Here is a 15,200-nt window from a genome sequence, read left to right as displayed (position 1 = left end):
TCTCATTTTAAATTAAGCTTTCAATGGCAAGTGCTTGGCTTTCAGCAACTCCTCTGAAACCCTTTTAATTGAAGTTCCATGAAAATCTGGGGAGTTCAGCTCAAGTTCACCTCCCAAACCCATCCTGATTTCATTAAAGATCTGATCTTTCTTTATTTGCCAATAAAAAATATATATAAATGTGTATGAGCCTGTATAAATCAGTATCTGCTAGATAACTGTTGTTTTGTGTTGTTTTGTTAGGTTTTTTCCCTAAAGGAACAGTTTCCCTTTTCTTTATGAAGGATGAATTCTGTGCATGCAATGGGAGTTGGAACGAACAATCCATGGGAGATCCTTCCCACTCCCTGTGCTCCAGGATGGGATTCGAAGCGCACAACACCCTTATTGCTTCCCTCTCCTGCCTTGTGTTCTGCACTGGTTGTGCCAAGCTCACCCTCATCCCCCGGTGGCCTGGGTAAGGACAGGGGAGGCTCAGGATGGTTTCCTTGGTGCTTAATGCAATGCAAACAGCATGATCAGCATAAACTGGGGATTGAGCTTGCCTTGGTCAGGCTTAGGGTATTGCCATGTTACTTCCTTGTCACTATTTTCTGTTCCTGTCTTCTAAGACCCAAAAAAGGCCTTGATAATTCTTGCTCAAGGCTCATATCTGGACAGTGATTTCACCTTTTTGGGTTTTTGGTTCATTCCTTTTTCAGCTGCAGTGGCCAGATATGCCTGTAACAGCACCAAAGAGCTGAGGCTACTTATACCATGGCCTATTATCTCTTTGCTAAACCAGTAAAATAGTGAGATGTCTTTAAAAATTATATCCATACATCAGAGGTTTTCAGCTTGGCTATAGGGTCCTTTCAAAGCCATGAGGTTGGAGAGATTCATTTTGCCCCTTCTGGGCAGAAAACAGTATTCCCATTTCCTTCCTCATCAACTCTGTTATGTAGATTCCCGTGGGACCAAGAGGAAGGGTCCCTGGGAATTGCTGGTGTTCCTGCTTTTATTTTGTGTGAGACTCCAGATGAAAATGTGTTGAAAGCAGTGTAAATCCTGAGTTCCCCAAGGCAGAGAGCTGTGATATACTCAAGCCCTATGTCAGTCCACTATGTAGCAGCATGCCAATGACTCTTCCATTAGATATCACTTGGGTACCCATTTCTCAGTTTCATCCCACTCCTGGAGAAATAATTGCTGTCAGGTTCTTTTATTTTAATCAATTATTTTGTTCTGTTACTATTGCAACTGCTACCTGTTCCACAAGGCTTCTCACAAGCTCTGCACATTGCTATCTGCAGTTTTAGTGAATCAGATCTCAGTGTTTCTGATCAGGGTCCAGCTGGAATCAAACATTTTTGGTTCATATATTTAATATACTCAAAATGCACTAAATGACAGTTTATAATATCATTATCAACAGTTAAAGACATTATAACTTCAAGAAATGAAAAGAAAGTGCAGCCATATGTGGAAATGCTTTATTTTGTGCACTTTTAACCCTCACAATAGTTCAGCTGCAAAAAAGAGGATAGCAATGAGAAGCAAGGAGAAAATCGTATGTCTGCAAAATCATATTTCAGCTTTCTGTCCACTGCTGTCATGAAGGAGCACTGAGCTATTTGGATGGTAAATAACAACCAAGGACTAATTTATTTTTCTTCATAAAATTATTTCTAGAATTGGATTCAAATGTGTTCCTTATTACACGGTTTGATAATTCAGTGATGCTTTTCCCCCATAACATACGAGCTGATTTAAACCTTCACTCCAAACAGCCTCAGGCTTATTAAGAACAGTGTGGACTGAGTATGGATTAGGTTTAAAAGTAATAAAAAAGTAGACCTGTTGGTTAGGTGAAAAATTCACTATCAGATTCCTGAGTGCAGCTTTCTTTTCATGTGCAAACTGCATTAAATGAGGCATTTAATTCAACAAATCCATAGTTCTGATCCACCAGAAATAGAGACTGGGTTAGTTCAATTTGTAACAAACGATCTCCATATGATCAAAGTCCTGAGAGCTGATTCCAACATACTGCTTAAATTAGTCTAACACCGAAGTGTTTGGCTCTGGGACAATATTTGGAATGTCTTACCAGAAGAAAAATTCCTCTGCACACATGGTTCCAATATCTGGGAATGCCAACCTTGCTTTTTAATGGGCTGACAGGGAGCCTCCGTGCTAACTTTCTGACTCCAAAAAGTTCTTGTGCTGTCACCCGCAAACCAGCTTGGATAATTTTTCCTTGGCTTCCTTATTAAAGCCTGAATGAAGGGATTGTGTGGCTTTCTTAATGTCACTTGGTCTGCTTGCCATAAATTCAAGCACTCATGATGAAAGCTCCACTTATATTTCGCTGGGAAATGGAATCAAGGAGAATGCACCCTCGTTCACAATAAATAACTAAAGTTGAGTTATTAAGTGTATTTCATATACCGGTGCCTTATTACATCAGCAGTTTAGATAATGGCTCCTTAAAAATACTCCTCCGCTGAAATGTATGATGAGCGAGTTGCACAGAGGATCCCAATGCATGGAACCAAACCAGCAGGCCAGAGCAATAACTTAGGACTGTATTAACAAATATCAAATATTTACATTTTTACATGCTGCTGTCTGTTTAGATTAAGCAACCATAGCAATAACAGCAGTCAGCAGCGAGGGCCGTATTTGCTCGGTTCCTGCCAGGGAATTCTCAGCTGGGATTGTTTGTTTGCTTTGTGCAGTGAAGACTCGAGCTGTTTACACTGTAGCTCCAGTTTTAGAGAGTGCTAATTATGCTCTACTGCTGAACCCCTCTCCTTCTCAGAATCTGCTGTTCTGCAAAAATACTTTACACTGGTCTTGAGGAAAGCAATCTGACTCACGGCAGGCAACAAAGGGTGCCCCAGTGCCTTATAACTTTTTCTTTTAATGTGGTGAGCATTGCTAAATGGAAGTTCATGCCTTTAACTCTGCTTTCTTTTTCTTTTTATTTTTTTAAATTTTTTTTTAAAAAATGGACAACAGTTTCAAAGTCCTTGGCTGAATTTCCTCTCGCAGTTTTACTCCTTTTTATGGAACTTCTGAGTGTGAAATGGGCTGACATAATTCAGCTAGAGGGGTGTGTAGCATCTACCTCTCTACATACATTAAGCATGCATATCATTCTTTACCTTTTCCCCCGTTATTATATGTGCAGTGGGATGTAACAAATTGACACTCACCCAGGAACAGGCAGAGCTGACAGTGAGTAAATGCCCCAATTAGCATAGCATTGTTATAACTTTGCAGTTCCTTCCTGATTAGTTAAAATATGTGTTGCATGGCTATGACACTATTTTTAAATCTGTGCTAAGCATTGCTCGATACTTTATGGGTGAAGGAGGCAGGATGAAGGATGAAAGGCTGGCACTCAGAAATCCAGCAAAACCAATTCAGTTACCATGTTTTCATGGTAACTATGCTGAACAGGTGGCTAAGTAAGCCAATTAAACAGATTTTAAGAACAAATTATGATAGTAATTCATTGTCTGGGATCATTGAAATGTACTGTGTGGAATCTGTTCCCCAGAGCTGCCTGAATAACAAAAATCTATTTTTGTATAATTTTATCATTTTCCTACCATCATGAAATGTTCAAAGGATATCACCTTTTTTATTTTTTTTTATCTTAGGGGTGGATGGAGAGGGAAGGACAGAGGATTTTTTCCAGACTTTTTTTAAAAAAGGGTGTGATCCAATTAAAAACCCCGAATTATTAACATGAAAGGTCATCTTTCAAGTGAAACAAGAGTTTGCTAAAGAAATCTTATAACTGTTTTAGAAAAGAATTTTTTTCTTATGAGTTGAAAACCTTCTGTAGTTTCATAGACAAGAATAAGCAAAAGCTCAAAGTTCTTCTGACATAAATATTTTGATCAAAAAGTTGCCTGGAAAATGCCAGTAAAGAAAGTGTGAAACACGAGAGGTGCCAATTATGAGCACTTTAGATTCAGTGGAGTGCTCCAGAGATGTAGGGTCTTCATTCTAGTTTTGGGGAATGATTGTTCAAGGGTGTGGAGGACAATGCTCCAAACCATCCATGTGATCTGATCCAGCCCTCTCACCATCAGCTCTTTCACCTCATTGGCAGAGCTTTAAAGTTAACACAGGCCCTGACAACTTTGGAGCTGTAAGTAGTAGTCTCCAGTACTCCAGATCATATCTTCTTCATGGTCTGTATCAGTGATACTCTGGCATTGATCAAAAAATGTGCCAAAGACTGACAAACACTATATATGTGTATAGATATATACACGATATATAATATATATATTTACACACTACATTATGTATATATGTATAAATATATATATTTTTATATATATATATAAAGAGGAGGGCAATAATGAATTTCTGCTTTTTGTTTCTTTTTCTTTGGAGATCTGAGGCAGAAAAAGGGTTCTCTGGAATGATCTCAGGCCATTGTACAGCAACAGATGTACAGTGGCCACATAGGGCTGCATTTGAACCCCTGACCCAGGAACAAAATAAATTACGTCTAGACTGAGGTATGGAGATGGTGAGTGACAGAAGAATAGCACTCAGAAATGGTGTTCAAGAGATTCTGTATTCATTTAAGTAGTGTAACTGTTTAGCCAATTTATTCATTTGTCAAGTTCCTTTCTAACCATCCTAATTCACCATTTAGCCTAAGATGGCCTTCATTAGTTTATTAGATATTCATTGGAAGAGATTTTAGCATAAATACAGTTCCAGAGAGGATTACCGCCCAGGGAATCTATTCTTTTAACCTACTTATTCGGCTATCAAGTATTTGTTGAAAAGGACTCGTATTTACTTAGTCTCTTAATGAAATCTAGAAAAGCTTTTCTGCAAAGGGAATATTGTTTTGTCAAAATTAGCTTACTTAAATAGCTTTCAAAGCAGTCTGAGAACAAAGATTTCAAAGCCACAGCTCCAGCCTAATATTTACTTTTTACACTGTACAGTAGTTTAGACTTGCCAGAAAAAGTGCACTTGTGCTTTTTGTTTTGTTTTGTTTAAATTTCTCTGCTTCTAGTTGTGAGATATATATGTCATTTCTAGGGGTATGGAACTAATTGAGGAATATGTCCTGCCCTTGTTGAGGTGAACAGGGCAGATAAATAAAAACTCCATTGGACATAAATCTCCTCCACTAACATCAAAGAAACAGGATCCTGCTAAGTGTATTTGTATAATGCAGTAATTTATGCAAAAAGCAGCTTTTGTCAGCAATGCAACAAAGCAGCTTTGATAAATGTCCCCTAATTTATTGTCATGTATCTCAAATCAAAGTAAAACATTTACAGCCTGCATACTGAAGGAACCCAGGCCCAGGGTACTTAAAGGGTTTCTCTCCTTTTCCATCTCCCCCCCCTCTTTTTTTTAAAAAAAAGTACAAAAAGCTAAGTTGGGCAAAAGGTTAAAAAGGATCTGTTTTGAATGCTAAGTACTTTATACAAATTATGGGCAAAAAAATAATAAGGAATCTACTTAAAGAATGACAGAAAAGCCTGTACAAATTCAGATTAAAAAATCCGCTTAGCTTTTCTCTTATGGGTGGTGTCTGACAAATCACAATGGGGACACTAATTGTGTCTTACAGGGACAATTCTGGTTTCTCATGTTTTGAAGGAATAAAACGGTCACTGGACACAGTGGCTGCTTGAAGCTAGCTCTTCTCTTCCCATCTTGCCTATGGATTCTCCTGAGCAGCCATCTTTCAGATGCATGGCACATTCTGGAAATCAGCTCAAGTGTGAATTTTTAGGGAGAACTTTTGTTACTGACTTCAGACAGGAAAATCACACCCTGGAAGAGGACAAGGCCAACAGTGCCAGCAGCTCTGATCCCACCAAATGGTACTTGCATGGTGCAGAAACACGTTGAGTTTTCTCCCTGAGTCTTGAGAGAGTTATTAGACTGGTTGGTTTGACAAAATCAGGCAGAAGGCTTGGTCTTTCAATGCACGAAAGTTGTACAAAGGACCATTTTATATATATTAAAAAAGATATTTTGAATGGATATGGCACTGGTACAGGGTGCCCAGAGAAGTTGTGGTTGCCCCATCCCTGGAAGTGTTCAAGGCCAGGTTGAACGGGGCTTGGAGCCACCTGGGATAATGGAAGGTGTCCCATGGCAGGGGGGTGGAACTAGGTGAACTTTAAGGTCCCTTCCAACGCAGGCCATTCTGTGATTGTGTGGCTGTTAAGGCTGGACATGATGTGCTGATGGCATGGATGGCATTGGCAGCATGTCCTGAAATCATCTGGCTGGAGGGACACCATCCCATGCCTATCAACCAGATGGTAAAGGAAAACTACATGGGCTTTTCACTCACCCACAATGTCTTTCAGTTAAAAAGACCCAATGTGATCCAGCTCCTCCTCAAGCCCCTTTGATATTTAGGGAGTGATAAATTAAGTTCTGTTTCAGCTGAGATCTAGCATGGCTGCACATGTCAGTTTGCTTCAGAAGTAGGCAGCATTTCTATTTCTATGTTTTTTGCTTAGAAATCTCTGTTTATAATAAAACAAACATGCAGCTTCAGGAGTATAATATCCTTTGAATGGAGTTGTTTCAAAGAGTTTTACAACCCATCTGGAAGACTGACTCTAACCATTAGGCCTGCTCTTGGAGAAAATGCCTTATTCACACAGATAGTAGTATGGTTCTGGCATTGCAAGCCAGAGGAATGAAACGTTGGAAAGGTAGGCCTGCTGCACCATAAAACAGAGACATGGAGTTCACTGAGAAAGTGAAAAGAAACAGTTGTTAAAAAAACCCCAAGTTTCATTTTCTTTGCCTGCTGGGAATGAGTCTGCCTCTCCCAGCACCAGCTTGCCTCTTGGAAGAGCATAAGTCATCTGTACTGCAGAGCAATTAATTCTAACTTCTTATGCATGTCTCTCTTTGTTGCCGTTGCCATTAACACATATTAAGATTGTAAGCTAATATATAATGATTTGAGTTAGTATCCTAATTGCTAGGTGTATAATTAAAACTTTGTACAAGTATTCTGCAGTTACAATCAATGAAATGAGAGCTTTTATGTCAAAAGTGTTAAAAAAAGTAGCTTAGCAGAGTTGGTCATATGAGTGTACCATTTGAATGTGTAAAGCTCAAGGAGCTGCATCCAGGAACAGGGTTTTATCAAAAAAGAAAAACCTCTTCTCCCAAAACACACAATTGACCCCATGGAAGGCTCCGTCATCATCACAGGGCCAAGCAGAATGTGGCACAACTGTGCCAGTACTGGAACTACAGCCCAGGTGGATATATGATGTATGTAAACATGCATGTGTGTATAGACATACATGGATGTGTGCACAGGTAATCCTGTCTCTCCAGGTTCATTTATGCAGATAGACAGACACACTCCATGTATGTGTTTGGTGAGACCCAGCACCTGATTTATCATCACCTGGTAATTTATCTGATCACCTCACACTCCTCACCATCCCTGATGTAACATAAGCTGCTCAGCTCATGCCCTGTACATGCACAGCCTTCAGTCCCCAGTGAGCTCTGCATAGGAGATCTGATGGGGCTCTTTGGTCAGAACATCTGACCCGGACGCATGTAAATTAGTGAAGTCAAAGAAAAACACAATTAAATTTAAAATGAAATTAGAGATTGGGAGAAAAGAGACATGGTCAGCAGAGCTCTTTAGCATGTATTTAATGTTAAAAATACAGTAAAAAATTTCATGTAAAAAATATCCTACAGATACTGGTGGACTGCTCATGTGCTGTTGTGCTCCCCTGACATGGAGGCAAGTGATGGAAAGCATTGTTGTTCTGCACCAAAGGGGACATATACCCTCTTGGCAATATATGCTGCCTCTTGCTTTCAAAATGTGCTTTTTTGTCTTGCTTGTTACAGCAATAAGCTTTGCATTCTGCGCAGGGCACCTGATTGCTGCACTTCTGTCTCACTGTGCCTGAGCCCCCAGCCATGGCCACGTCCAGCCCTGAGGGCTGCAGAGCTGGTGGGGTGTACTCCTTTGTGCTTCATCTTCAGGAGAGGGTGATGCTGGGATGCCATCAGAGCTTCTATGGTTTGAATTTTGAATGGCAAAAGGGGTCTAACACTGATCTCATGAAAGCAGAAGTCTTCCTTTAATACAGTATTTCCTTAACTTTTTGAGTGAGCAAAATCAAGAAACCTTCCCTGTGCTGTGCTTTCTTTTCACACTGATAAAATCTTTCCAGACCCAGAACCAGTTAGCAATCACTCACACTTGCCTTCTCCTTAGTACACCAAGAAAATGGCAAATTACATTTTTTACATTACTTGCTAGCATTCCAGCAAGGCAGGTGTGTTTTGCACAGTTAAATTAGCAGCAAATCTTGAAATATAAATCTATATATTAACCAGATGAGCTGCAGGTTATCCATTCAGCAGAAAAGCCTCCCCAAAAATGTGCTGGGCAGTGGTGGCACCATGTGCAGGGACACCTGGGTGACAGAAGGGAGGGTGGGTGCCATGGGCAGGCAGCTGCCTGCACCACCCATGGCCTGGGCAGAGCCACTTAAAACAACATCAGTGTGCTTTGTATCGACTGGAGTTTGGGAAGAAATTTTATCCCAATACTTTCAAAGCAGAGACAGCTGTGAGTAGCTGTTAAATAGACACAAACAAGAGATCAGTCCAAAATATGCATGTTCAACATAGTGCCTAAGATAGAAGTTGTGCTACGAGACCACAAAAATGAAGAAACCAAAACATATTAATTATTTGAAATAGAAACTCTCCCTTTTTTAAAGTAGGCACCCTTTTTAGATGTCTTATTTGAGTGTCACATTGATTTTTTTAAACCTCTGAAGTCCCTTTATCTCAGTGCACTTATTTTATGAGTTACATTTTGACACATGGTTCTGGTTTATCATAATGCTTCAATAAGTAAATGCAAATTATCTCTAATGATATTTTTAATTTGAAACATAACTTGACCAAAACTAAATTTTTTAAGCAAATAAATTGAAAGAGTTTTTTTCAAGTTTGTCTTATTTCACAGATTAGTTTCAGTGTCTGACACAAAAATTTCAAAGAAGTTCATGTCTAATGTGAGTGGGACAAATAAAAAAATCCAACAAAATCAACACCCCCATACACCCCCAATCTTGAATGTGTCATTAAAACCACATGGATTTTAAATTCTTGTTCTTATACAGAAAATTGCATTAACAGATTTTGACCTCGAGACAAAGCCAAGTTACATGTGTTACAGGCCCAGCATCTCTGCTCTGATCCACAGGGCTGTTCCTGCATACTTAATAAATGCAGCCTACTGATGTAATAGCATCCTGCATATGTCTCATATTAACGGTATTTTCCTAATAGTAATAGCATTAAAAACCTGCCTACTTTGCTATTGAGTTACCCTATTTAGGATAATTTGCACAGAAAGACTATGCCTGAGCATGTGAACAAGCATATCATTTTATAACAGTTAACATAAAATATCAAAATCAAAGCAAGCTGCCAGTTTGATTCTAGAACCAGTATTTTTCCATTAAAAAAAAAACCAAACGGTTGTGTTCCTTGAATAATTTATTATCTGTATTTTTGTTTTATTTTCCACATGGAATTGATGAAGAAAAAGTACTTTTTTTTCTAGAGAAAGTTTGGAAGAGTGAAAAGTCACACATGGAAAACAAATGAGCTTCGGGAAACACTCCTCGTAGCTAATGGCTACTTGGTATGTCGCCAGAATTCATACAGATCCTTAAAATCAAGTAAATTATGCCCGCAGTGATAGCTCCCTTTGCTGGAGTCCCACAACAACCACCAAATGGTGAAGCGAAGCTGAACTGCCAAGTTTCATTTTTCACCTCCCGATTCCTTTCAATTAAGTAGATTCGTTTGCTGCAGAAGGGCCTATGCATATTTTATGGTCCCAGCCCCTCTCTCAGGTGCGCTCGCGTGTCCTCGCGCCAGCCCCACTCCCGCTCCCGTCCTGCCCACGCCGGGCAGCGGCTCCTGCAGGCAGGGCTGATCCGTGCCCCGATGCTGAGTCAAAATTAAGAAAGGAAGGGCAGAGGGGAAAGCACTCAGACACGTGCATCTTCTTTAAACAGCCCGCTAAAGGCAAATGGAGAGAATGCCAGTTTTCAAAGGAATGGATAAAAAAGAAGTGTTACTCTCCTGCTCTGTTCTTCTGATAAGAGATTGCACACTTTAAATGCTTTATTGAACTCAAGGTTAAGGAACCTGCCACTCATCACACAACAGATTAAATAACTGGTGAATTATGTGCTAGAAAAATTAGGATGGATTACACAAATATCTGTTAAGGCTATGATAAATATTTATAAACAATCTTCCTTGCAGAACATGTCTCTGTCATTCATTTCACTGCAATGAAAAACCTTGAACAATGGAACTAATGACTACATTGTTCCAAAGTTAAGTAGTATATCTAATAAGGAAAATAATCAAATGAGCCAAATTCTTTATGAACACAACAGTGAAGCAATTAAAATAAATGTGATTTTCCAGATCAAAACTTCTGGCTGTTAATTGCTATATGGCACCTATCCTAGTCATATGAGTTTCCCTTGCAGCTGTTTTTATTTCAAGATACATTTTGAAATCCCAGGAGCCTAGTCCTGGGATCTGCCATACAGACAGCCTGAAAACCAGGATGCTTATCAAGTGTTTATAATCTGGGTAGATGAACTCTCAAGACAGACCTCTGAGAACAAGCACTTTCTTGCCATTTGCATTTTGTTTGCAATGTGTTTCCAATGAAGATAATTTATTGATGCACACTTGTGGGGCTGGAGCACGTGGGTTCTCTGCCATATGCAAGCGAGCACAGAGGATGAGGCATGGGGAGCAGGAGGTGCTCCTGCCTCCCCCACACTTGGGGCTGGGGCCACCACAGATAATATGGTATGGGAGCTACGATGCACTACAGACACAATTCTCTCTATCTGATGTCTTCTCTTGGGTTTTATTTTTTTGCAGTTTCTGCCATTTATGGGTGTCTGAGTTGAGGAGCAGTGGGACAGGAGGGCTGCAGCCTCTGCAGGGGCAATGAGCCTATTTAACATACAGCACATGACCCCCTGAGCTGGAAGTGCATGTGGAAACCTGGCATATTGCAGCCAGCTTATTCAAAGCTGTGTTTCGGTATCTGTGGGTTATTAATGAGATTAAAGAACTCGGTTACAGGGAATGACAAATGCAGTTTGTCCAACATTAAGCAGATATTGGCATCCTTAGGTGCAACTCAGGAGTCAGTGAGCTCAGCTATTGAACAAGCTAAAGCCATGAGCAATATGATATTGATTAGACAATGGGTATTGCATTTACCCACATAGTTTTATTGGGTGAGGCTCCATGCATTGTGTTTTTATTTTGGAAACGTAAGGAAAATAATTTAAAATGTTGTAAGGAGAGCCTAGCAGCCTTTGTGCTTTTCTTTTTAAAGGCTACAGATGTCTTGTCTTCTTTCTTTAAAATTGCATATACTCCCTCCCCACCTTTCAAAAGATCAAGGGTAATAATAATAACAATAATAATACAGTATTCTGGAATTTTTCTATATGCCTCAAGAGAACTTTTTCCAGGAACTGTTTTCTGACAACAGCCGCCTCTTCTACTGTTCCTTTTACCCTACTTGCATTTCCAGTGTGCTGGGGCCAAGTTAAAATGGGGTCTTTAAATGTGAGGCCTTTGCTGTAGAAAACACTTCTTTTGCTAACCAAAACCATGTAGCATTCAGCTATCCTTCACAGTCTGCAATTTCCCTTGCTCTGTGCAATTCCTGCTTTCCCCTTGCCATTTCCAGGCAGTGTCAGTGCCAACACTTAGTTTTGCCTTGCAGATAATAGAGTTGGTTAAAACTTGAGCTTCAACTCCAGTTAGTATCACTTCAAACTGTGGTGCTGGGCAATGCCTGTGGTGCCAGTGTGGGTCCAGGTGTTTCCTAGGTGGGTTTTGGGCCATGACTCACAGCCTGCCTGACCTGGGCTCTCCCACCTCTGAGGGATATGCTTAGGTCAGGATCACAGGTAGCCTCAAAACCCAACTAAAGCATGTCTACGTTGGACACCAATGGGATACTTCAGTTATTAATCTTTACATTCTTCTTATTTCTGGATCCCAACTTGAAGAGCTCACCCACGACCCTCTGGGGGAAGGGAAGGCAGGGATATAGTATCCCTGGAGAAAATCTCCTCTTTTGCTCTTTTTCCCATCATTTGCATGCCCTTTCTCTGAGGGCTTTTCTTTTTTTTTTTTCTTTTAATCCCACAGCACTATCATGTTTGCCAGCCCCAACATCACGTTCCTCTCTTTCATCAGAACACTGACTCATAGCATCTTTCAATTTGGACTCAGTTTTTTTTTTCCTGTGGGACTTTGGCCCAAGTAACACAACACACAAAGCATCTGCCCGGACTTGACACACAGCGAGGCATCGCCCAGCACGGGGGTGAACCAAGACCCATATTTTCACCATCTTTTAGCCCCCAGGAATTTTTCTGTACTGAGACTATCGTACCTGAGTTTATGTGTGGCAGCTTAGCATTTCCCCTCCCTCCGCGGGTGACTGCTGCTTTCTCCCTCTGCAGGCTTCTGAGCATGGAACTGTTAATTCTTTTTCTCCAGCCTGATCCATGCCCAGTGCTCCAGCACCGCTGCCAGCTCTGGTTCCAGTTTGTAAGGCCGCTTCTCACAGCTACTGCTGCTCCCTCTGCTCTTGAACCTGATGCTTTCCACCTCCAGGCTCTGCAAGGAGAGGCATGAGGCAGGATGTGTGCAGTGCCTGGAGGAGTGGGTGAGAGGCTTCTGGACCCACACTCAGAGCAGCTTCTCCATCTGCACCATGTCTTGGGAATACAAAATGGCACCGAGTTGTACTTCAGCTCATTAGATGTGGGCAAACTTGGCTAGGGCACAAGTGCAAAAGCTCATCTTTCTTCAGCTGCTTGTAATTCATGCTTGAGCAAGAACATTATTTGGGGCTTAAGTCAGATTCCTCTAAGTAGGTCACAATTCTTCTTCTAGACACAAATTCCAGCCTCTGACTTCTCAGAAATATGGATTCTCAGTCTCCCTGATTTGTGTAACACCTCAGGTGCCCTCTTATCATATTTATTAGCTCATCAAATGAATCCACAAAACAGTTACTAACTTGCTGCCTGATAGGGTTCAGATTTGGAAAAGTTCCTCTGCCTTGGTTGGCAGCCATTTCTACGGCTCATTTGCATGGCTGATTTTTCCCACTTTAATGATGCTTTACTGTTAGCCCTGTAGCCAGGTAAAAGGATGTAACGTGTATCTCCTATAGTCAGTGCATCAATGAGAGGGCAAGGGGCTGCAGAGAGGGCCAGGGAGTTCCAGTCCATATGGGGCTTGCTCTCTGAAACAGATGCAATGCAGTCCATGCTATAAAACAGAATTAATTTTAGTGGTATAGAGATTGATTCCCCAAATCATGACAGCATGTGTTAGACATTAGTCCTATTCTTTTGTACAGCACTGTGAGGGGCTTGGACCCACCCAGTGCTACAATGAGGGCAGTAAAATAATGCAGTGAGATATAGAATAGAGTAGAAGAGACTACAGCACAACACAGTGTAACACAATACAAGGATGGCATATTGTGTACAAGGACTGCCAGAATATGGATTTAAGACATTTCTGCAGGAGAGTTCTGCAGAGAGCTTGCCCTGCTGTTGTTGAAAATTATAGTGATTTGCTTGTTTCAAGTTAAAAGAAAGAAAGAGAGGAAGAGAGAAGTTTTAGCCCCTTCAATAGAGGATAAATCTCACCTTTAAAAATACTAGTGAGAAGTATGAACCATTCAAACACTATGTCTCACTAGAGATGTAGATGTGGAGACTTCCAGGTAAATATGGTTTTTACTGATGTTGTTTGGCCAGGGAAGACTATCCATGGGGGTGGAGAGCTCTCATTAGAAGACATATGTTTGGACATTTATCTGCATCACAGTCCAGATGTTTTTTATTCTTCGATTGCCACCTTGGTGTGCAGTGGTAAACTGCTGGCGCTGGATCACAGACTTGTTTCTGTGGTCACCTTTGTATCACCGAGATGCACTGGAGTGTCATTTTACAATGGAATACAGGATGCCCACTGGCTTTTATGGTTTTTTTTTTTTTTGTTTCTGTGAAGTTAATTTTCACTTCCTCTTCTGAGAACAAACAAAATGTTAAATGTCTAATTGAATAGACTGTTGGAAAAGCCAAATGGGAAGATTGAGCACGTGAACTTTTGTGAAGCAAATGCCTTTGTTTCCAAACAGTCTACTGATAGCAAATATTTATTGACATTTTCCTTCCACAGGGGCGTTAACAATTATAATTTGCTAGTACATACATAGTGAGTACTTTCAGATTTTGAACAGAACATCTGTTGGTCAAAGATGAAAAAAACCTTGAAAAAAAAGAATCTATTTTTCCAGGGTTACGAATCTAACAGCATCACAAATTATCTCTAGGAAAACATTTCAAAAGCCTGAACTTGCACTTATGGAAAAAGGAACACAGATAGAGGAAACAGATAAATATGCGTTGTGTTAGTAGGCTTTGTTTTCTGAAATGATATATTGTTCCGGAGAAGCAGTTAACAAACAAATTACTGTCTGTGTCCAATACAGCCAGATCTTTGGTTCCACCGAACAGATGTTGAGGTGAAGCAGATTAAAGCTTAATTCACAATAGGGCTGTACCACAGGAAAGGTGCCCTAAGTTTATCTATTGTTAAATAATATAATTTATCGTCTTAGAGGGCTACAGAGCAATTTCTGTTCCTTTTCTACTTTTTGAACAAAGATTTATAACATAGATAATCCCCAATTTTAGATATTTGCTGCAGGTTATATTTGAAAGAATTTCCCAAAAGACTGATAACCCCTTTTTTTTCCCTTAACCACAGTCGAACCAGTGAACTAATATGATGCCTGCTTCAAATAAATGTATTTGCTGCCTCTGTGCATGATAAGTTTTCATTTAGTCTATGATCAGCTGACAGTATGCAAGTTTGCAGATACCAGTAATTGAATACAGATAACCTTGGTTGTTGACCTATGCAGAGCCATGACTGTCTAGTTTCCATTGTTTCTGTTTTTGCTAGTTGACACAAAACTGATGTGGGCTGAATTTATATATTAGCCCTCCATTATAGTGGGAATTGCTTATCGTTATGAATGGATATTGCAAGAA

At 40.3% G+C, this 15,200-nt stretch overlaps 1 long non-coding RNA gene across 1 annotated transcript in view; it reads left to right on the top strand.

Annotated features, from left to right (window-relative positions):
- The window catches only part of LOC138116933 (uncharacterized), a 118,450-nt gene extending 110,401 nt beyond the window's left edge, over positions 1–8,049 (top strand). The window contains exon 4 of the long non-coding RNA XR_011154416.1: positions 7,909–8,049. This is a non-coding gene — a long non-coding RNA (uncharacterized lncRNA). The remainder of the gene's footprint in view (positions 1–7,908) is intronic.
- The last annotated feature ends 7,151 nt before the right edge of the window (positions 8,050–15,200 follow it).

The sequence above is a fragment of the Aphelocoma coerulescens genome, chromosome 11 (genome assembly GCF_041296385.1).
Source record: "Aphelocoma coerulescens isolate FSJ_1873_10779 chromosome 11, UR_Acoe_1.0, whole genome shotgun sequence".
Taxonomy (NCBI): Eukaryota; Metazoa; Chordata; class Aves; order Passeriformes; family Corvidae; genus Aphelocoma; species Aphelocoma coerulescens.
The sequence above is the reverse complement of the archived record's forward strand: the minus strand, read 5'-3'. Positions and strand labels throughout refer to the sequence as shown.